The 22,486-nt window shown below is 38.5% G+C and overlaps 1 protein-coding gene across 2 annotated transcripts in view; it reads left to right on the forward strand.

Annotated features, from left to right (window-relative positions):
- Nucleotides 1-7,435: 7,435 nt before the first annotated feature.
- LOC126759685 (helix-loop-helix protein delilah) overlaps nt 7,436-22,486 on the forward strand; it is a 45,234-nt gene continuing 30,183 nt past the window's right edge. The window contains exon 1 of one of the 2 annotated variants that reach the window (XM_050474694.1): nt 7,436-7,945. The gene's annotated coding sequence lies outside the window, so the exon portion shown is untranslated. Of the gene's footprint in view, nt 7,946-19,264; nt 19,347-22,486 lie in introns of those variants that run through there. The other variant, XM_050474704.1, reaches the window with a different exon arrangement.

Here is a 22,486-nt window from a genome sequence, read left to right on the forward strand (position 1 = left end):
TGGATCACCCGTTATATTTAACTCTATATCTAACTCGATTATTTTTAGGGGATACAAACAACCATGAACAAAACTATTACATTCTGTAGTACGTGTTTCGAGGGTGTAAATATAAAGAAATGATAAAGAAAAATACAAAATCCAAAATAAAATACTCAAAATGATCTTCGGTAGTTCGTCTAAAAATATCGTACACTAATTATTCAATTTAATTAAAAAACATTATAAAAAAAAAAAATAGTAAAAATCCTAAATACAAAAACAACGAAATTCTAACCCACTGACGAGTAATCTTGTGGCGAACCTGTTTCGTTCTTGTTTTCAGCGCTGAGCAACAGTTAAGCACAAACATAAACAAAATATGGTAAACTAGTTCTTGCTTACAACAACAGCGACACAACTTTAATGTTTTGATTCACATTCATCGGCACCTACACATTTCGGTGTATAGGTATGTAGCGGGCATTGCTGTTAGTTGATATTTATATAGACATTGTGTCATTCCGCTGAATTATTTCAATGCCAAGCGAATTTCTTGCTCAAATTTCAATTCAATTCCACACAGCTGATCCATGCGAGCGCGAGATAATTTAGCGGAAATTTGACTAATTAGCGGTGTTAAGCCATGTATTTCGCATGACTAGCAGGTCTGGAATAAATTTTATTATTAAAATTAATTTTCGAAAATTAAAATTTATTTCCTCATAATTTATTTCATTGTATTTGATGATGCGAAAATAAGCCAAATTATTCAAAATAGTTGTTAATTGATATCCATATTTATGAGATTATCTCAATCGATGGCGGGTGGAATTGTGAACAAGGGTAGCGCACCGTATAGATAATTTTTTATGTTCGGGGGTTCAGATGCTCCCTGCGCTATGCATAATGGGAGCTTTAAAAACAACTCTAACGGCGCCTCTTGAACAGGTACTAAACCTGCCACCTATAGACTTCTTGGCTGAAAACTGCGCAGCAAAATCGACGGGACGACTACTGGCTGTAGGAGAATTTACATATAGAACCTTCGGACATAGCTCGTTGGGTAATAGGGGTTGGACAAACACCGACTACGTGATCCCACTTTTCAACTGGCAAAGAAGGTTCAAAGTAAACATAGAAAAAGAGGGCTGGCGTAAATGTATAGGATGTTAGCTACGCGCGAAACTCTAAAGATCTTTACGTTGGTGTGGGAATATATTGTTTAGAGTTATGTAGCCAAGCAACAATTAGGCAGTAACCTCGTATCACATTTCGGCCAGAAGTGTCTTGGGAAATAGGGCGGCAGTGGAAGAAAAGCACAGAGGGCAATGAAATAGTGGAAAGAATGGTGTACGGCTAATATCCGAAAACAAGATCAATGCGTGGATCTCAACAGAAACATGGTAAAGAGTGCAAAAATCGTGTGCAAAATGATAGATTGGAAGTACACAAAATTCCTATTGGCACTCAATAGAAGAGGCTGTAGTGATGACTGTCTGATAGCGACACACGCCCGCAAAATGGAGCTGACAGGTCGAGACCCACTCTAATACATTAAAGGAGGTATCGATAATGAGGCCGCAGACTCAACTGACAGACTGTTGAAATTTGCGTCAAGCGCAAGCATCCTAAAGGATGACTACTTCTCTTGAACCTCGCAACTGAACTACACCTGGAATCGCAAAGGACCGAAACTGTTGTATGCGTGGCTTATTGGCCTACCAGATTAACCCAACCTAACCAAACCTAACCTAATCTCCACATTTAATTTCCACATCTCTTTAGAACGCAAAATATTTGCCAAGCGATATAAATGTTAAGGAGACTGTACTTTAGACACGAGTAATTGAGTGGCACAAAGCATTCAGAAAAGATCGTGAAGCCATTGAAAACTTAATTCATGCGAGTTGTCCATCTACCTTTGTTAAGGGTATACATGGGTTTCACGGCTTCAAAAAATCGGCGTAACAGTTTTGGAGACACTGTCTTAAAAATCTCGAAGTTGGCTACTTACAAGTATATAGACACTTTAAGCTTCAAAACCGAGAATTTTTTCGATTACAACTATTTAAGTGGAATCAAGAAATTTTGCCAAAAATTTGCATTTAATTTTTGTAAAAACATATGCCAAAAAAAATTTAATGACGAATCACGAAAGCAGGCGCTTGAAAATCTCCTCAGAGAGGTAGCAGAGGATTTCAGCACATCTTCTGAATCGACTCAATACCTTTTGGTTATTGATTTCATTATGAAGCGTTGGAAGGTTAAACCCGCACCAAAAGACCTGAATCTTCTCTAAAAACGGCGTCGAGTAGATGTTAGAATAGAGTTACTAGACAACGTATTTGAAGACCCTACATCCATCTAACGCATCATTACTGGTGACGAGACGTAAGTTTATAAATATGACATCGTAATTAGCTAACAATTCATCGAATAATCATCACTTAATGTATCTTCCACTGGAGCTTGGGCCTCAATAAAGCATTTCCCTCTACTTCTGTTTTTTGCTAGAATCTTTGGCTCGGTCCAAGATTTTTCGCATTCATCGATATCTTTTTGTAAGGGTCTCCTCAACGTGGCTTTAAGGCGGCATCTCATACGACTTGCTTGTGGGCTTGAAACCAAAGGTTGGCGGCCAATTTATGTGGCATCTTTTCGCAGCGGATGTCATATCTGTCTCCATTCTAGTGGTATAATAATCTACAGTGCTTGTTATAGTTCAATTATGCAAGGTGTTTGTTCGATTCGCCACTAAACTAAACTATACCAAAGGTCATTTTAGTTGCGTCTTGAATCTTAAACTTCCTACAATTAACAAGTTTTCTGCTTTAAAAACTATATTAATAAATAGTTCTGAAATTCGTTTGACGAAGATTTCTTTACGAAAGTAACATCTTTCAAATTCAAATTCTAGATTCATCCATGTAGAAAAGGAACTAAATCTCTCCAAACCGGTTTTTAGTGTTTTCAATGATATTTTTATTATCATTTTGATAATTTCTAAGTTATTTTTATTGGTTTTCAACTAAAATAAAATATATATGCCTCTTTCTATTTAGAATATATACCCTTAATCTATATTAGTTCCAAGAAACGTATGGATCTTTTATGAAGAAGCAATCGACCAGCTATCACATTAGCTTCATATATCGGACGCAAGCATTGCTGTTGCTCTAGTCTGCAAAGATTAAATGAAACAATAGAAAACAAATTAATTAAATTGCAGTCTCACTGCGTGAAGTCACTGATGAAAAGTGGTTACCCAGTACGCAAAATGCCATGGAACTGATTGATATTTTCTAAGGCTTGAAATTCAACGCAGAATCAGTCTTGCCAACAGATGCTATTTTGGACTGAGTCAGTTGCCTACGCAGCCCAAAGTAGCATCTGTTGGCAAGCGTGATTATGCGTAGTAAAGTCCTCTCTTGACGAACAAAGACCAAACTCTACAAGTCACTCTCCATACCCGTTCTTCTGCTCAGTGCAGAGGCATGGACGATGACAACCTCGGATGAGTCGACATTACGAGTTTTCGAGATAGACTAGACCGGATAGAAGAGAGCACTCCAGCTTTAAAGGTTTTCGATTCACCGCCGGTGGAAGCAGAGGAAGAGGAAGACCTATACTCCATTGAAAAGAGCAGGTGTACAAGGACCTAGCTGTATTTGGTATCTCGAAACGTCGCCAAATAGCCATAGCTGATGTTTAGCCCTCGTATTAAGGGTCTTTATATATATATATATGTATGTATTTAATTAAGGTCTAAGTCCTCTATTTTATTTCATTACGATATTTGTTCTTGAGGGCTCTAGAGCTCCATAGATTCTAAAAATGTTGGGTATTCTACTTGATATTATAAGATAATGCGCTTGAGTTATCTTCTGTTCAACTGAAATCCCTTATAATATTCCGAACAATATTTAAATTGCTTTAATGATTTTGGTCTACCGATTTTTAATGACATCTACCAGAGCTTGGTGCCTGTTATAACGGTCGGATAGTTCTAAATTGAGACAAGCAGAATATTTCATTGACATACTCTCATCTAACTACGAATCACTCCCATTAAATAATGATTCAAAGTTAGATTATGTCATATTTCAGTAGATTCAGTAGATAACATGGTGTATTCAGTGTCTTTAAATTTTTGGATTGTTCCCTAAAGTATTATTGGTTTTAAGAATGATATGGGATATCTAGAACAAAGCATTCAAGGAATTCTGGTACATCATCTTACCCGAACAGCTAGAAATTCACTCAGCACTGGAGTTCTATCGGGTCCAGAGCGACAGTATTCCAAACTATTTCTAGAAGCAACTGCCTGGTTAAAGCGAATTATTTGGTGATGCCAAGAAACGACGAAGGCAGACAACAAAAATACTTTTATTGTGGCATTTTATGGAGAATGGAAATTGGTTTTTAGATTCCCGCAAAGTTCAAACCATTTCGAGTTCTATTATAGTCAAAACTAAACAAGAAATATTTGAACAAGACGGAAAACCTTTATAAGTTTTTTGCAAAAAGATCTTTCGACGTCTTGGATTTCTTGTAATACATAACAGTTTTTTTGTATTGCTAATATAAGCCTAGAAGATGTTGCTAATTGGAAAGTTTAAAACCGAAGCCTTCCAAACCACTTTGTTGCTTAAACTTTCGTTTTTTTCTTACTACATTCCGCGCTTTCGTATATTCAACGGTTCGCTGGGTTATAAGCGAACTGTATTCACTGCTTTTGTGCTCAACTTATTAAGCGAGTAAGCAGTATATTGATAGCGATGATGACGATGCTGTTGGCGCGATGATGGTGACGCTGCTGATTGTGTGTGGTGGTTTCCAAACGATGCGCATGCGTTCATGGTTCAACTGGTTTTGATTGGCTTCATCACACTTTACGCGCCATATACTACTTGTTGCTGTTGTTGTTAGTATTATTGCAGTGTTTGATTATTGACAACTGGTATCATGGTTTTGTTGTTGCCACTGACAGCTTACCACTAACACGCTTGACTGCACGCTGTCAATAAGTCTGTATTGACAACGAAACGCTGCAGGCGGTCAGCAAGATAGAAGAGCGAATACAGCAGCGCGCACAGTAGGTGCATATATGTATATATATAAACATATGCGTTTTGGTAGCTATAGTTGATTATGTTACTGCAAGCGGTATTTGTAGTGCGCGCAAGCCAAATTCATTCATAGAAATCAAAGTTGCGCGGCTGCACATACGCGCTACCGCGGTGCTTAGCGGAGGTTTTATGTCGCGCTGGTTTTATTTTATACAACTTTATTTGCTTAGTTTTTAGATATATTTTTTTAAATAGTTTTTTTTTTTTTTTATTTTACGCGCACCGCGCTGCCCCCAGCACTTAATATTGTAAGATCGAAACCAAAACACCCACGCTAGCGCGCGAGTGGGCCGTTTATGAATGTCACCAGCAACAGCGGCTACACTTAAGTCAAAGTCAAAACGCCTCGCTGTTAAGTGGCATCGAAACCGAGCGCTTGTGCGCGCTCGCACCTTTGCTTGCTGTTCAGTCGCTGTTGAACTTGCGCCGCGTTAAGTTCTTTTTAGCGCGCTTAGTTGGACTTATGCGCTTTGTAAATTCGAGTTAGCGCGTGCATTTAACTCAACGCGCTATTGTGCTTATTAGCTCGATGCGAATTTAATGTGATCTGGCAACGCGCCGGCAAGTAGCAAAATTAAAAGTTAGTGATCACTCCAGCGTTAGTCAACGCGCGCCTTCTCTATATAAGCACAGCGCGTCGCCGCGAGGTAGCGCACACACATCAACAGCAGCAGCAGCGTCAACATCACTCAAGCGTTTACTTTTCGTGCTTGCAGTGCGCTTACTACTTGCCAGCGATTGACAGCGCATTCAGTATGTTTTAGACGCGCGCAGCTAATAGACGCAGCATATTGAAAGCACTCCTCGTGCGCGCGTTCAATACGTTTAACGGCAGCGTGAGTAAGCACACACTGGTGGCAATAACTTTACGCTGAGTATATTTTTGGTACAAATATAAATTGTGTACATCGCATAATTTGAGCGTATTCAGTAGATATAGATTTGCTCATCACGCAGCGCGTCTACGCGGTAACGTCATCAGCAGGAACTAGCGCGCAGCTAAACACACATACAAACAAAAAGCAGGCATATAAACGTTGTGTCGCGTGTATTAGCTGCTCGGTTTCGGTTTGTGGTGCTATTCGGGAGCGCGTTATAAAAATACCGTTGTGATGCCATGCGTCGTTGTGGGACATACTCGGATGCGCGCTGAGCGATAGATACCCAACTACAATGGGAATGCGTTGCGGCATCGTGCATAGCTGCGGACAATTCTGATAATTGGATATTTTTAGATTGCATGTGAATTTGAAACGGTAGCTAACAGCAACAGAGGAAAGGCAAAAAGAAAAGTACAACAGAAGACAAGAAAATTCTTAAGTTCCAAATCAGCAGTGAGTGTATAATTCGGTCGGTGTGTGCGGTGTATAATTGTTAAATTAGTAAATTTTGATTAGCACTGTTGGCAGTACGACATTGATTTCCTCGCGTGCGGTTAGCTTGGAAATCTGGAACAGTTAGCGGCTGGCTGAGTGATTGAAGGAAGCGGCAAGAAGCAGCACGTTGGATGAAAGATTTATGGCGAGAGAAAGAAATGAAAATTTATTAGAGGAAATATTATAAATAAATAGCTAAATTAAAGGTGTAAATACGACGTGTGAGTGAGGTGTGGAAAAAACAACAACAACAAGCACGAAAAATATAACAGAAATACAAAAATATACGCCGTGTGAGTGAAGTGTGGAAAAACAACTACAACAAGCACAAAAAATTTAACATAAATTAAAAAAAATTAAAAAATATTTTAAAATAATTTCAAAATTTAAAAAACATATTCAAAAATTTAAAATAATACAAAAAATATTTTTAAAAATTTTCAAAATTAAAAAACATACAAAATATATAACAGAAAAAATTCAAAAACAACGTCCTGTCAGTGAAGTGTGGAAAAACTTCTACAACAAAAACAACAAAATTGAACATAAATTAAAAAAAAATTAAAACTGTTTTTAAAAAATTAAAAAATAATAATATTATATTAGAAAAAATATTTTTAAATAATATTTTTAAAAGATTTCAAAATTTAAAACACATAAAAATATATTAAAATATTATAAAAAAAATATTTGAAAAAATTTTAATACTAAAAAAACATATAAAATAGTATTAAAATAATTAGAAAAATATTTTTCAAAAATTTCCAAATTTAAAAAACGTAAAAAAAATATTTAAATAATATAAAAAATATTTGTAAGAAATTTCAAAATTTAACCAACATAAAAAAGTTTTAAAATAATTAAAAAAAATATTTTTTTAAAAAATCTCAAAATTCAAAATACAAATTTATAGAAATTAAAAAAAGTTCAAAAATTACAAAAAAAATATATATATAATAAAAATTAATTAATATTAAAAATAATAAATACGTACTAAAACAGAAACAACAACAACAAAAAAATCACAGAAAACATTTTTTTTCCAAACTGAAAGACTCGAAAATTTAAAAAGAAATTAAAATTCAAAGAAATTAAAATTAAAAAAAACACGCACCAGAAAAGCAAAAAAACACAACAACAAAATTTCCAAATTTCAATCAACCACAAAAAAAAATAAATAAGCAAATACACCATAAACCAAAAATTTTCTTGAAAAGTGTCCGCCATTTCATTTGATGAACTTCAATAAAAGGAAATAAAAATATCCCGCGGCTACGTAGTGAGTGAGTGATTGCATTGCATTGCTGTTGAAGACAGCCGCATAGACCGCATACATACATACGTACATATGTGCATGCATGCGTAGGATTTTTCCCCCAGCAAGTGACTGAGTGATTTATTAGTCAACGGCTGTCAGACGCTCCAGGAGTACTTGCACTTGTACACAAATAAAAAAATGTATGTATATATTGCTGAAAAACGAGGGAAATATGCCTATAAATATAATAATAGCACAACAACACTAAAACAAATACAAAAGTTAAGAAAACAAACAAGTAGTCCACACTTTCAAGCAGGTGAAGGTTAGAGTGTTGATATTGATGTTTAATATTGTTGTTATTGCAGTTAGGTGCAAAATGCCGATTTGGTTTTAAAATTCATTCTTTCTTATACAACATGGTTCCCATCACTTTTGTAGTACGATTTGTCCTTTCCTTTAAAATAAGCCTCAGTTTGGCGATCACCTCTTCCTTCGACGAAAAATTCTTTCAAGTAAGCATTCTTTTGAGATCTGAAAGCAAAAAATAGTCGCTGGGGGACAGATCTGGAGAATTTGGCGGATGCGAAAGCAATTTGAGACCCAATTCTTGAACTTTTGTCAACGTTTTCACTGGCTTAAGATATTGCCTTGGTGAAACAGCACTTTCTTTTTCTTTAAATACGGCCGTTTTTCGGCGAATTCGTCCTTTAAACGGTCAATGTCGCTATGTGGTCAATAGTCGCTGTTAGGCTTTCTTTCTTTCCTTCCTTCAAGGTAGTCAATAGCAATTGTTACAGGCGCATCCTAAAATACAGACAACATTATCTTGCCAACCGACTGTTGCGTTTTGCCACGCTTGGGAGCGGGCTCATCGTATGCAGTCCACTCGGATGACTCTCAGTTGCACTTCACAGTGAAATGATGGAGCCATGTTTCATCCATTGCAACATGTCGACACAAAATTTTAGTTTATTACGCTTAAATATCTCCCAACACTGCTCCGAATCATCAACTCGTCCTTGTTCTTGGTCAGAAATGAGCTCGCGCGACACCCACTTTGCACAGAGCTTTCTCACTTTACGGTCATCCAAATCTATTTTGTTGACTTTGTAGATGTTTTCGTCGTTAATAACGTCTTTTGAGCCTCCACTGCGTTCACCGACTTCAGCGCTCGTTTCATCAAGTCTGAACATAGCATACCAATCCTTAATGGTGAGTTTTCCTGTGGCAGTGTCCGGAAACTCTCTCAAAAAGCAACATTTTATCAACACACAAAACTCTTGTTTATCCATTTTTTACAACAACATAAGTTGTTGAAAAAAGATTCACAAAATAATGATCTGACAGCTGTCAAATTTATACACGCGTCTTTTGAAGGGTAGTACTAACTAAAACTCATCTGGGTTTTTTTCAATTAACAAGTTACTAAAAGAAACCGGCGTGAGGAAAATAAAGGGATTTCAGGAAAAATGTCAAAAAATGCGAGCTTCTATTCGAGAATTAAGGATAATATTTAAAAAGCAAGTTCTGAGCGATGAGTGACTTTTGGTTATATTTCCTTGAGTTTGGAAGCTAATGGTCAAAATTTTGGCTCCAAAGAAACTAAACGAATCAACCTACACACACTTCTCGTACTGTTGGAAGTGACTTTAAATACTATAAATAATGCTTTCTCACATCTAAGCGGGTGTTCTAGTATATTTCTAACACCCAGAAGAAGTTTCGGAGACCCTATGAAATACTCCCTAATAAATAGCGATTTCTCCCAGAATCTGCTCATTTGTCGGAACCGCCGATATCGGACCACTGCAGTACAGCGTCTACTAATAGAGATGACGTGATTTTGACAGCTTCTGTCTGCCCTGTTTGTGTACGGATTTGTGCTAAATTTCGTCAGTGTGTTCAGTAAGGAATGCCATTTCATCATGTCATCTGTCCATTTGGTACAATCTTTGCAAATTTTTCAAGATTATTGTGCAAATTTATGTTCTCCGTTGGCTACCGTTCACCGAAAAATCATCTTCTCAGATGAGTCCATTTATGGTTTAATAGCTTCGTCAACAAACAAAGTTGTCGCTATTAGGGTGAGTCATATACTCGACTGGTTCAGAAAATGTAATTCCATCCCCAAGAACTGATCGTTTGGTGAGTATTGTGGCATCATTGGAAATTATTTCTTTCAAAATCAGGCTGGAAATGTCATTACCATCAATAGCGGGTGGTATAACATGTTTTTAACCGATTTGTTTTCCTGGAATTTGACGAAATCGATGCGGACGATCTCTATTTCCAACCAGACTGTGCACCGTCCCGTGTTTAAGGGGCTATACCAGTGTGACACTTTCAAAAAAAAAAAAATCATTCGGCCGGAATCATGTCAGCAGTTGGGGCACTTTTTTTGGTACCTCCGAAGACAGCACATAACTCCGTTATTTTTCAACATTTTTGTAAAAAAAAAACTTAAAATATTGCTGAAAATAGACCTTTTTACGTTCAAAGAAGTTCGAAACATTCAATCGAGTACTTTCTTTTGAAAAAATTCACAAAAATCGCCTAATTATTCATGCGTTACACTGGTATAGCCCCTTAACGTCTAAACATGGACAAAGTTTTTCTACACGTTAATTTCGAGAAATGGCTCAGTAAAATGGCCTAAGAGAGCATGTGAATTAACACCTCTAGAGCTCGAGGACAACATTCAACGCACTATATCTCAAATGCTACACTGCGAAAATTGTCTTAAACGGGTTGAGAACTTCTCAGACCTTCTGATTATACCATATTTGGACTCCAAATCGACACGCCTTTTCGAACTTCATTGAAGCTCCCATTATATTGGCGCATTACCAGATGGAATCTTACAATTTTCTGCACCCTCGTCTGATATATTCTGATCAATTACTTTGGCAAACATACTCGCGATTACATCTCTGAACTATAGAGAATGCGGACTGAGTATTGTGGATAATTTTCATCTGTTTATTTTAATTATACTTGTATTTCACTCTCGTTTAAGCAGCTAAGTATTTCGCATCATCACTAATTAACACGGAAAAACATTGCCTCAAATATTCTTTTTATGCCGAAATTTATGTTATTTGCACAACAACAAAAACGGCATTACTCCAAATGACTAGCACACTTCAAAGGCCATTACACTTCCCCATAAACAGAGAGATTAGCAAGTATGTAATTAGTAGCTTTATTTATTGTAGTAGGCGCCAAGTGCTTAGTGTCTTTCGCTCCCCCAGCGAATGTGGTTAGTATGATAATACCAGCGCAATTAGATTAAAAGTAATAAATGTTTTATACACTCGCTCATGAATGCAAATTAGCAAACAAAATAGAAGAAACAAATAAATATCTGCTGGGCGAAACAAGTAGCGCCACTCTAAGGCTGTGATATATGGAGCTGGCATAGCAGTATATCAATGAAATAATGAGGCTGCGAAGTAGGGGAATAAAGAGCAACACTTACTCAGCTGCTCGGCCCAAAAGTCATAATTAACTATCAGCGCTTTGAGTTTATAGCAGACCGTATCGCCCAAATTTTCGAAAGATTTTTACTCTTAAAAGAAAAAAGTTTTCAGGGGCTTCAAAAATGTCCTCTGTTTGTAAGATTGCCTCTTCATGCGATCCACACTACTATCGAAGAATTTTTTTCATGTATAAACAGCAAATGCTAAATCTTGGGAATGTACCCTCAAAATATCGATTCGGGCATTGTTGAGACAATCTCAACTCGTCTGAATGTGTGCATTCAGCCGGTTCGCGGTTCGCGTCTGGATTATTGTATTGTGGATTTTAACAACGGATTTTGATTTCGGACGGCAAGGAAAACTTTAACCGTCGATGTTTATATTGACTATCTGAGTAAGTTACAGATCAATCAGCCACTCCGTAGTGAATACAGCTCGCCAAAAGCCAAAACTTCTCCCTTCGTCCGATAACTTCAAGACATAGATAACGAACAACGTTAGGTTAGGTTATACTGACCGACTGTCATGCCATATACAATCCTACTGGTCGTTAGTAATGCCAGATTGAGGTACCGTTTATGTTGCCATACAAGACGACAATGCTCTTTGCGAACTTTAAGAACGATTTGATATCTAATTTTGATACCTCATCCCCTGAACTGCGAAGCTTCTAGACAACTAAGACGAGTTCTAAATGACGTTTGAAACATAGGCGGTGTTCCAGCATTACTTTCATGCCTAACACCGTGCACTTCCTCGCCGTAATTAATAATGGCCATCAGACTAGTACGTGATGCCTGTAGGTTGTGATCCGTTATGAGGCCAAGAACCCTGCTTTCGATACCGTGTGAGTAAAAAGCATTTGTGTTTTTCTTCGGGGCTCTTAGACATGATTTTAGCGATTCGCTTTCAGCTCTTTCGAAAATTGCTTTGTCCATCTTTTTTATTGATATTCATATTTCAGTTACTGGCGCGGTAGCCAGACGGATGGCACTTTTTGCAATCTCATCAATTATTTCGAGGAATATCTTATTGACCTGGAACCCAGTATTAATGCAGACGCTTTATCTACTACCTCCCTGCTTCGACAGACATTCTCTGACTTAATGCAATGTGAGATTATTAACTTAATTGCCGCCTAGCTATCGACATATTCAAGTATATTAATCATCTTTATGTTGTTTTCTGCATTGGTAGCCATCTCAGACGTTTTCCCAACCGCGAAAATTTCCGCTTGAAAGATACTGCAATATTCGGAAGCTTGAGGGGTCGCCTGAGATCCCACTCCCCACTCAATTGGCTATTTTTTTTGCCTCCGTATAGATGTTATAAGTTCTGCTGGCGAGTCGCATACTCTTGCGCCATCCATCCTCGTTTAGTGTGACTTCAAACCCTCTCCCAAATAAAGCGCGGGGGAATCTGATGTATTTTATTCACCAGCTTCCTGCTTATTGCGTTATGCCCGAAGGTCCCTGTAGAGCATTCACCTAACTTAGTGGTCTTCCAAAAGTGAGCCGAAACCAAAAAGCCAAAATTCGCTGAGATCACTGAAGGCCATCTCAGCCGTAGCTTATAACAAATATATGGAAAATTAGATGAAGCTTTGGCATTCTTGTACTAGCTCAGGAGCCTATTTTGAAGGTGATAATAAAGATTTGTATTAAAATATACGTGAAAATGTAGTTTTTCGGCAGTCCGGGTCAAATTTGATCAGACCAACAAAACTTATATGAACACTGAATACTTTCTAAACAACTTAAAGAAGTAACCAAAGCATTTAATTTTTTTTTTTTTTTGGTTTTGTTGCGGTTTTTGGCATTACAATTATTGGTCCTCTAACTGTTATCTTTGCAAAAGAAGCAATGAAGTCCTTAATTTAAATACCAACAAACGACAATGTTCGACGATTTCAAAATTTTCTCTGCGCCAAGTGTGGATCTGAATATTTGATTGTGCATGTGTGTGTGTGTGTGTGTAGACTCGCTCGTTACTGCACGTACGATAATAAAACATTCAATGTATGAGCGGTATCTGCATGCTTTCGCATAGAATCAGAGGCAAATGTATTTAGTATAATGAAATAAAAATATAGACATACACATACAGGCATGCATACACACGTACATATGAAGATATAGAACTCATTGCACGCTATTGCTTGGGCGAACAGCGGTGGGTGTACGGAAACGCAAGCGGACATACCCATACGTAGCCGTCAAATAGGCAGACAGACAATGAAATAGTCAAATAGGTGACTGGGCTGGCATGCCGTGTGATGCTCTTATTATACAAATATATAGTACATACAAACATAATGTACATACATATTTTTATATATTAATACGATTATATATATTGCTATGCATATATCTGTTGGAGATTTGCTTCAAGTAGCAGCGAGCGCGGACGGGAGAAAGACGAAGAAAAGCACGGTGATTCGCTGGTTGGCAGGCGAAAAGATAGGCACGCTCATTTAAAATAAATTTCTGCAGACAATGGTTGCATGGGCAAACATATTTACATTAGATATGCATATGTTTATATGTACGTCTGTTCTGCTACAGTGCTGTGACGTGACAAAAGCAGTGTCACAAGATGATGGCCCAGTGTAGCAGCCTAAAAAGATTTCGCTGCAGCGTTAATATTTGTGGAAACCTGCATTTTTTAGCAGATGTTTCACGGAGGATCAAACGTAGCTCAAGGTTGTTTTAGTAATCCTAGAACTAGAAGGCAAAGGCATGGTGGTCTGAAAATATGTTTATTCTTAGACGTAAGCTGGAATCCGAGGCTGTTTTCTTCTTTTCCTTGGTAGTGTTTTTTACGTGGCCGGTCCCAAACCCAGCGCACAACCCTGGAGAGGGATGATTCGTCTTCTCACTTTAGCTCGTCCTCAAACGGCTGTTTTTTGGCTACCCAGAGGATACTTCGTCTAAAACTGGAAGTTGTGAGCTGCTCGAGACATATGTAAGTAAAAAAATCGTTTCTGGCCACTCCCAAGTTAATGACGCTCAAGAACTCTCCTGACTTGTTTAAAGTCTTCTACAGGTCTGGTATAGAACCATCCTTCAACATTTGTGTGGAACTTTTATTTCTTGAAGAAAGTTCATAATATCTGAATTATTGCTATCCTAAAGTTGCAAAAGAGATGTTTCAGAAAATAAATTCTACAAGGCAAACACTAAATCGGATATATAGCCACTAACTTTGCTTTTGACGAAAATGCTATTCTACACCGATGGCATTGCCCTGACTTTAAAATGGTTCATACGCTTCATGTAAGTTCTGAAACAAATTGTTTTTCGAAAATAGTGCATTAGGAAAGAATGGTTATTATTCTTATGTGACTATCAAAACCTTTCCACTCTACCTTTCCAGCTCTCTGTCCTCCGCGGAGCCATAGGTTAAAATATACATATACATACTAGGGCTGTAGAAGTGCTGCAGAGACGTATGAAAATGATTGTTGACGCTCATATTCGTAATTTTTCCATGTACTCGTTGTATTTGTAGCGGCAGTAGAGATTCATCGCCGAGTTGAAAGTCTTTGGACGGATAAAATCCAAGTCCATTCCGATTACGTTGACATGACGTTTGTGGGAACGGCCCTTGAATTTTTCTCGAACAGTTTTGTTCAGTAGTAGAACTTGTCAGCCAAATAAGATCAGATCCCCTAACTTTTACACAAAATAACATACAACAATCTTGAGACGCATGAAGTTTTTAGAGGTTTGTTTACAAAATCCGTGGTAAAAATAGCGCGTCAAAAACAAAACCGTGTCTGCTTGGAGTGAAAGAGGGAGCTCCATACGCCAATTTGAATAAACAGCGCACAATATAGGGGGATCTACAACCAAAGCAGACATGGTCAAACTAAGATGAAACATAAACCAAGGACTTACTACGTAGTCTCAGGAGAAGTAAATACAGACTTACAGCTACCATAGGTGGGCACCAGCCATTTGGAGAACATGCTTTAAAAATGTGAAACCACACATTAGAACGCACCGTAGCTGCAAACTTGAATGAAGCAAGGAAACGGTTCTTCACTCTGTCAGTGAGTACCCACAAATCAGGTATTGAAGTTTTGGAATCCACCAGCCCTTGAATGCCTATCTACAAAAATAAAATAATGGAGATAAGTAGTTTCATTCAGGACACCAAATCGTTTGAACAACCCAATGGAATATGAACTCAAGATAACTTCATAGCCGACGGTTCGCCGGAACTCCCGAGAAGCGACTGTAGTTCCTCAAATATTTTAGCTTTTCTGGACTTTAAGCTCACAACACAACGTTTCGTGGCACTAAAATTGGAAAAACGGTAAATTCAACTGAAGGATGCTTACAAAATGGTAATTTCGGTCAGCAAATATAACCAGATATTTCAGAAAGAAAGTTCTACTTCCTCAACTTCTAATTCTTTTAAAATGCTTGAAAAGAATTCTCTTATCACAAAATACTACATTTGTTCAGCACGCCACTGTACAAGACTGCGCCAATTTATCATAGCATTCTATTGCCGGCTTCTACAAATCTTTGTTTTTCTATTTTTTTTTTGTTTGTGGCCAAAATCGCATATCGTGCGCTCAAGTAGTTCCATTAAAACCAGGAAATGTAATAACGAATGTCTGCCTCTAGACATCTATGAGTGTATGTACGAATGTCCGTCCGTATGTATGTTTGTATATGTGTATGAATGTGTTTGTGCCAGCAATAAAACCCAAATATCTACTCAAGTACAACACGTCGCGCCAACAAACAAAACAACAACACCAACTAATACCTAATAAGCGAGCCAACAACACCAAGCACACCCACCCACTTGAGCGCTTAGCAACAAAGACTAAACAACAACAAACTAAACTTATGATGCATTTGCCGGTTCATTGTCTTGCAAGGCGGCGGCGCATAAACTTTTCGGCACAATTATAAAGAGGAAACATACTTGATTTTCATGCCATTAAGTTGGCGAAATGTATGCGGTCTATTAAGGACGCCATAAATGTGGACACAAACATGCATGCGCATATGTACCGTTATGCGGTAAGCGCGTATCTGCAAGTGGCGAGTATGTGCCCACGTGCCCATGTCCTTTCCATATGGCAAGCCGATTGGCGGGCAGGTCAAAGTTCGTCTCTCAGCTAGTCAATGCCGACGTGTGGCCGGCACACGCATGTGTGTGTATGTGTGGAAACGTGTGCATGTGTATTCCTGTGGCTTGCCGCTGATAAGAATTTAGGCCACATTCATAAAACGTTCACTGCGTTTTGATGTGTGGGCGTTTCAAGGCGTTTGTCAGTTTCGCTGTCGACAGTTGGCTGTCTTTCGAGGTAAATGGTTCGAAGCTAAGCGTAAGGGTCTGTTTGTAATAGTGTAGGTAATGTGGTTAGTGCTTTCTTGTTGTTGTTAAATACCTCAAGATTTATTAGGGCTATTAAGTGAGTTAGTGAGAGAGTTTTCCATTAACAGAGAAATAAAGAGTACTTTATACGAAGCTCTTTAAGTCGAAAGAAGTGCTTGAGAGCTTACTGCTATCAGTTGAGCACACTGAAATCTACTTGAGATCTTTGGAATTGTCGTGAAAAAATTTTGTGAATGGAAGTGCTTTAAAAATGCATCCAAATTCATCCAAAATTAAGAGTCGCTAAAAACTAGTTCCGACATAAGTTTGGTCATACGCCATCAATTGGTTGTCCTCTCGTTTTTTGTGCAAAAAATTTGCATTGGCTTTTCCTCATAGTTATACTAAGATAACTTGAAGTCCTGGGTTTGCTCACGATTATGAAATTAATATTCAAGATCTTTAGCTTTAGTAAAACCCTCGGTAGATCCTTAGTGCAGTCTCTTTCAAGAAGGTGAGCATTCACTTCGACGCCAGACCGGTCATAGAAGGCAATCGGCTGCCTGGTCCTTAACTACACCGCGTCAATATGGTCATCTGGATGCAGTGAAATACAAACGAGGAAGCGACAGACATGTCAGAACACTGCACTCCGAACTACAACAGGATGCCTTTTGATGTCTCCCATCGAACACCTGCACAGTGAGGCCCGTAAGCTCTCTGTTAACTAGCATAATGTACTCCTCTCCAAGCAGTTTTTGCAGGGGTACTTTCGTAGAAATCATCCCTGCAGTCACCGGGCGCAACAAACTTCAGACATACACTCACCGCCATTCACCCAATACAACCTTTACCGACTCTTTCTCAGTGAATGGCGTGCTTAGAGTCTAACCACCACACATTGCAGACAACGAGCTCTACTGTACTGATACTGTAAGAGGTTAAACTCTTACTGATCCCAGTTTCCTGGGCCTACTGTTGGATGACCCCAATGACAACTTATCTAATCCTAACAAACCTAACAGGGATTATGTAACCGTTACAACAGCAACAACAACAGCGCCAGATCGACAAGACCTGCTCTGAACCCGCTCGCTGGGCGCTCAAAGTAGCTTAAGTGTCTGACCTCACGTTCATGCCATTGACTTTACTTTCTTATCACACTCGTCTGGGTACCTGGTTAGAGCGTTATTGCCGAAAACTGCCTAAGACAATCTGGTCGCAAGAGAGGTACCCGTGTCTCGATAACATCGGACTGCACTCTTTTGCGTTGTACTCTTGCATCTTTGCGCTGGACCTCTTAACATCGCTTGTCCTTAGCAGTCGCTGGTCATCAACGATCTGCAGTGCGACTGCAAGATTCTTCCCGCTTAGGAGAGCCACTGAAGTACTGGCCCTCAGTAAGATTCTTGCTGCTGCAATTGCAAATGTTCTTACTGGTCACTGAGCAGTAGGCTGTACAAGGTACAGCTGAAAATTTTGTCGCAAGCTAAGTGTCAAAGTTATATGGAGGAAAGTAAGCTGAAAACATTCAAGCACTTTCTCCGTCATTGTGCAGAAAAACTCAGGTTGAAACGTCTCAACAGTCATATCTTTGGGGAACTTGAGGAAATAGCCGGAATTGACCCCAACCGCCTTAATAAATTTTTGGTAAGCTAAAAGTGCTCAGCCGGGTTTTCAACATCTTTACGATCAAAACTTAGGTTAGTTTAGGTAGCACAAAGGACTGCCGTTCTCAGCTGTCCAAATGAAATTTGGTTTTTCGGTTCGACCTTTTAACTTAGCAGTACTAACGCTCTTAAGCCTTCAAAATTTTCGTTATAATCAAACTACCGAACAGAGAAAAGAGAGGTAAGCAGTATAGCCGAATTTAATCAAAGAAAGCTGCTGCTGTCGAAGTTATTGTGCGGGTTCTTGGTGACACTCGAAAGCTGCACGACTGAATACATTAGTCTGGAACGCGTTAGATACAGTGGAGCGCAAGGAGTCAATGATATTATTACTACCAACCTAGCCAAGAGCATGCAAACTTGGAATGTACCCGGAAACGCATACAGAACTTGTTTAAAATTCATCAAAGGAATAGAACCTTTCCACCGCCGCTGCATTGACGTTTTTTTGCATACTAGATCTCGATTACATCTTTCGGATAATCTTTCACAACAATCTACAGTGAAGATTTCTCAACCTATAGGTTCAATAAGTCATTTATGGGTAAGCTAATATTCTGAGAATAATTCAAAAACAAGGCCGTAACTCATTATCCTCAAAATGTAGGATCTCCCAACAGTAATCTAATGTGTGATTGAATATGAAAAAGATTGGCGTGGTACTCAGAAAGTAGGCGTACTAATAGAATAAAATTTTTAAAGTTACGAAACTGGGCTCCAGCTCTAAATCTTTTCAAAGATCTTTCAAAATTTGGAAATCGCTTTACTTCTGATTCGGCTAGGATATCTACTCAATACCATTATAATGTAGCGAGCCATTACTTTCGAATCATCTCTTATGAATATGTACTTCAATTGGAAGGAAGTATAAAATAGAAGAGGGTAGGATTAACCCTATAAATGGGTGTGACTAATGCCCAAGTTCGTTAATTTGACAAATATCAACCGAAGATGCCAGAAAATATTAAAAGTATGCTGATAGCGATATTCCTTCACAAACGCTGATAAAAAGGGTACAAAAATTAAACGAAATTTTAACTTCTCGGCAATTCAATATACAAAAATGCACAAGGACTTCAATATCATTAAAAATTGAATACTCATAATTGGTAAGGCCTCAAATTTATTTCGCTGAAACATAAAATATTTTACAACACTTCAATTTTTTATTTATTTTTTTTTTGTATCAAGTAATTCTGCAACTTGCACTTGCGCTCGTTTTTGTATCGAATAATGTCGAAAATATTTCGTAAATGCAACAATTGATAAGCCAGCAGTAACAACCACTATATGGGTACACCTACGCGTTAACATTGAAGCAGAGTGGAGGCAGTTGAAGAGGCGCCCACTCGCGCCAAGGAACGAACGATAAATACGATTGCAATAAGCTGCTTTGGTACACCCACGGCCATTGAAATATGTACGTCTGGTTTTAAAACTGGTCTAACTGAAATTTAAATTATTTATTGAATGAATTTAAATGTGAAAAATATTTCAAACGAATTTCGTATGAGTTTAGAAGCGGTGTTGCAACACACCGGGAACTTCTAGATTTTCGTAAAAGAAAATAATTATGTTCTTTAATTTGCTAAAGAGCAAGTCGTTAGAGACTGCTTCGAATAGCCAGTTTCTGCACGCTCCTGAAGTAACCCTACCAATTTATTCCAATCCAATTAAAAAACCTTCTAACTCAGGCTCTGTTTAAGAAGGTTCATAACCTCAACGGATTATTACCTTTCAATCATATGTGTAGTCTTTCTTCACCAGGATGAAGCCATGTGTAGAAGTTCACCCAAGTGAGGAAAGTTCTCTGAGCGCCATTCACTTGCGAGTGGTCAGAAACGATTCTTTTACAAGCAGCTCACGACTTCCAGTGTTGGACCAAGTATCCTCTCAAATATCACGTATCAATTAGGCAAAGAAACTTTGCTGTATGAAAGTAATTGCCGTGTCTAAAATTGATTATACGTAGTTCGGTTTTTCGGAAGGGTCATATGTCGAACTTCACGTCACGGAGAAATGAATGGAATTTAGGGTTTTGCACAAGCTGTCGGAATCTTTAAGGAACGACTAACTACCGGCTGTGCAGTGGTATCCCATTCTAATAAAAGTAGAGCTAGCGATACAAAAATTCAATTGTTTCGGTGTCGAAGTTTTTGGTTTCGACCAACCCGTTACGATCTTGAAGAAAAGATCTCACTCAGAGATTCGAACGGGCTTTGCGGTATACCAAAGTAGAATATGACTTGTACTGAGATATTTACGGATTTTCACCAGCATACAATATGGGATCGTATCAGTGAAGATCAAAACTCTGTTGTCTTGATGGGACTTCAAGCCGCTTAAGAAGTTACTGTGACAAGATAGACTCTATTTTGTCCTCGATAACGAGATCTTTAAAAAAGTAGCAAACGTGCAAAACTGCTTGTTGTAGTTATAGCTGCAGAAAACATCCCTGTAGTAATTTGGTGGAATGCTGCCAACTTGAATGTTCTTGGTCGGATAAAAAATGCGTGTCCGTTATGGATACGTCGACCAAAATGTCGTGGGTGTCGTTCTTATTCGCCGTTTTGAAGTCGAGTTGTCGTTTAGAATACTTAGTTTTTTTTTAAGACGCCAGTTTGGTACAAAGTTCGTTCAAAAGGAAAACACAGAAAACCTAAAATTGAAACTATAAGCTTTACTTCGAGAGTGAGTCTCATGATATTTCTGTTTTTTATCGAAACTTCTTGGACGCTAAACGCCTCTTACCACTATGAGCATATATTCATAAAACATACCCATTTCCATGGCGATATCCATATCGATATTTATCACTTTGCTGGCGCATAATCAGAAACACATATGAATGGGTCGCAAATAAATAAAGTTTCATAAAGGGAGAAAAAAGAAAATATTAACAAATCCAAACACGCTCACGTCACTTCGCCAGTGCCAAGTGCGGACAACTCAGCGCGCTGTGCACATGTGAACTCGCGCGCGCGCTCCGAGCAGAACTTGTATTTTTGCGGCACGCGCGGTCAGCCGCTGATGACGCTGCTGGACGGCTGGCGCTTCCGCTTGCGCTGTCGCCGTGATTTTTGCGGTCGGCTCAAAAGCGTTTGTGGGTGTTTTAATTGCACACATTCACGACAACAACAACAACAACAACAACAGCGCCAACAGCAGCGTAAGCCTCATTTGTGTGGATGAAACCAAATGCGGGTGCGCGCGGGCGCGGGCGCGGCAAGTCGCTGAAGTTGTCAGCTTTTGAAATATGCTTAAATTCACAAGTTGTTGCTGCTGCGCGACGCAAATACATAAGTCAATAAAATCGTAAGCCCACACAACCGCTATGCGGTCGACAGTGCTGGCTAGCTGGGCTCAGTTGTGGCTTAGCGGACGCGCGTTGATTGGCCAGCGGCGGCGCGATAGCGGCCGACAGCGGCTGAGCACACTACTACATATACATATATATATACATACATATATGTATGTACATAAATTGCCTGTATAATTTACATAAATAATCTTAATAGTATTAATTTTTGGTTTTTGTTTTTGTGCTTAATTCGTTTTGTTGACGTTCAACGCTGGTTTTTGTTGCTTCTTGTTTGCGATTTTTACTTTTGCTTTTGTTTATGGGCTTTTTATGTTGTTCTTTGCATTTAACTGTATTTGTTTTGTTGTTATCGTTGTTGTTTGTTTATTGGCCAGCAACACGCAACGCGATACCAACAGGTGTGAATGAAGAAAAGTTTTATTTTTGTTCGCATGAGTCAAGCAATGAATGAATGAATATGAGTGTATACACCTTATATATATGGATGTGTGTGTGTCTATATCACATGTGTATATATCGTAACTTTCATTGAATTAGTGCTTGACTATGTGTACTTTATTATTAGTCTAAGCGTTTTGTTGCTCTGCTGATTCCATTCGCCGTGCACCAAGTGCTACTGGGAACACTTGTGCTGCTCCAATCAAGCCTTGAAGTATACTTCAGTGGCATATAACACTACTTCAATTTCAAATGCGGTAAATACACCACTCAATGTTTCACACCGCAACAATTTACACGTCAACTTTTTCATATGTGTATAAATACGTAAGAACGAGGGCGAAGCAATAAGTGCAGTAACAGTTTCTATAGGAAAACTTGACTGTGATCGTTCAGTTTGTATTACAGCTTTTTGTTAAAGGTAGCGGTTTGGAGCGATAAGAACCTGGAAAAACATTCTGGTTGATATCTTAAATACTGAGGGACTAG

This window comes from Bactrocera neohumeralis, chromosome 2 (genome assembly GCF_024586455.1).
Source record: "Bactrocera neohumeralis isolate Rockhampton chromosome 2, APGP_CSIRO_Bneo_wtdbg2-racon-allhic-juicebox.fasta_v2, whole genome shotgun sequence".
In the NCBI taxonomy this organism is placed as follows: domain Eukaryota; kingdom Metazoa; phylum Arthropoda; class Insecta; order Diptera; family Tephritidae; genus Bactrocera; species Bactrocera neohumeralis.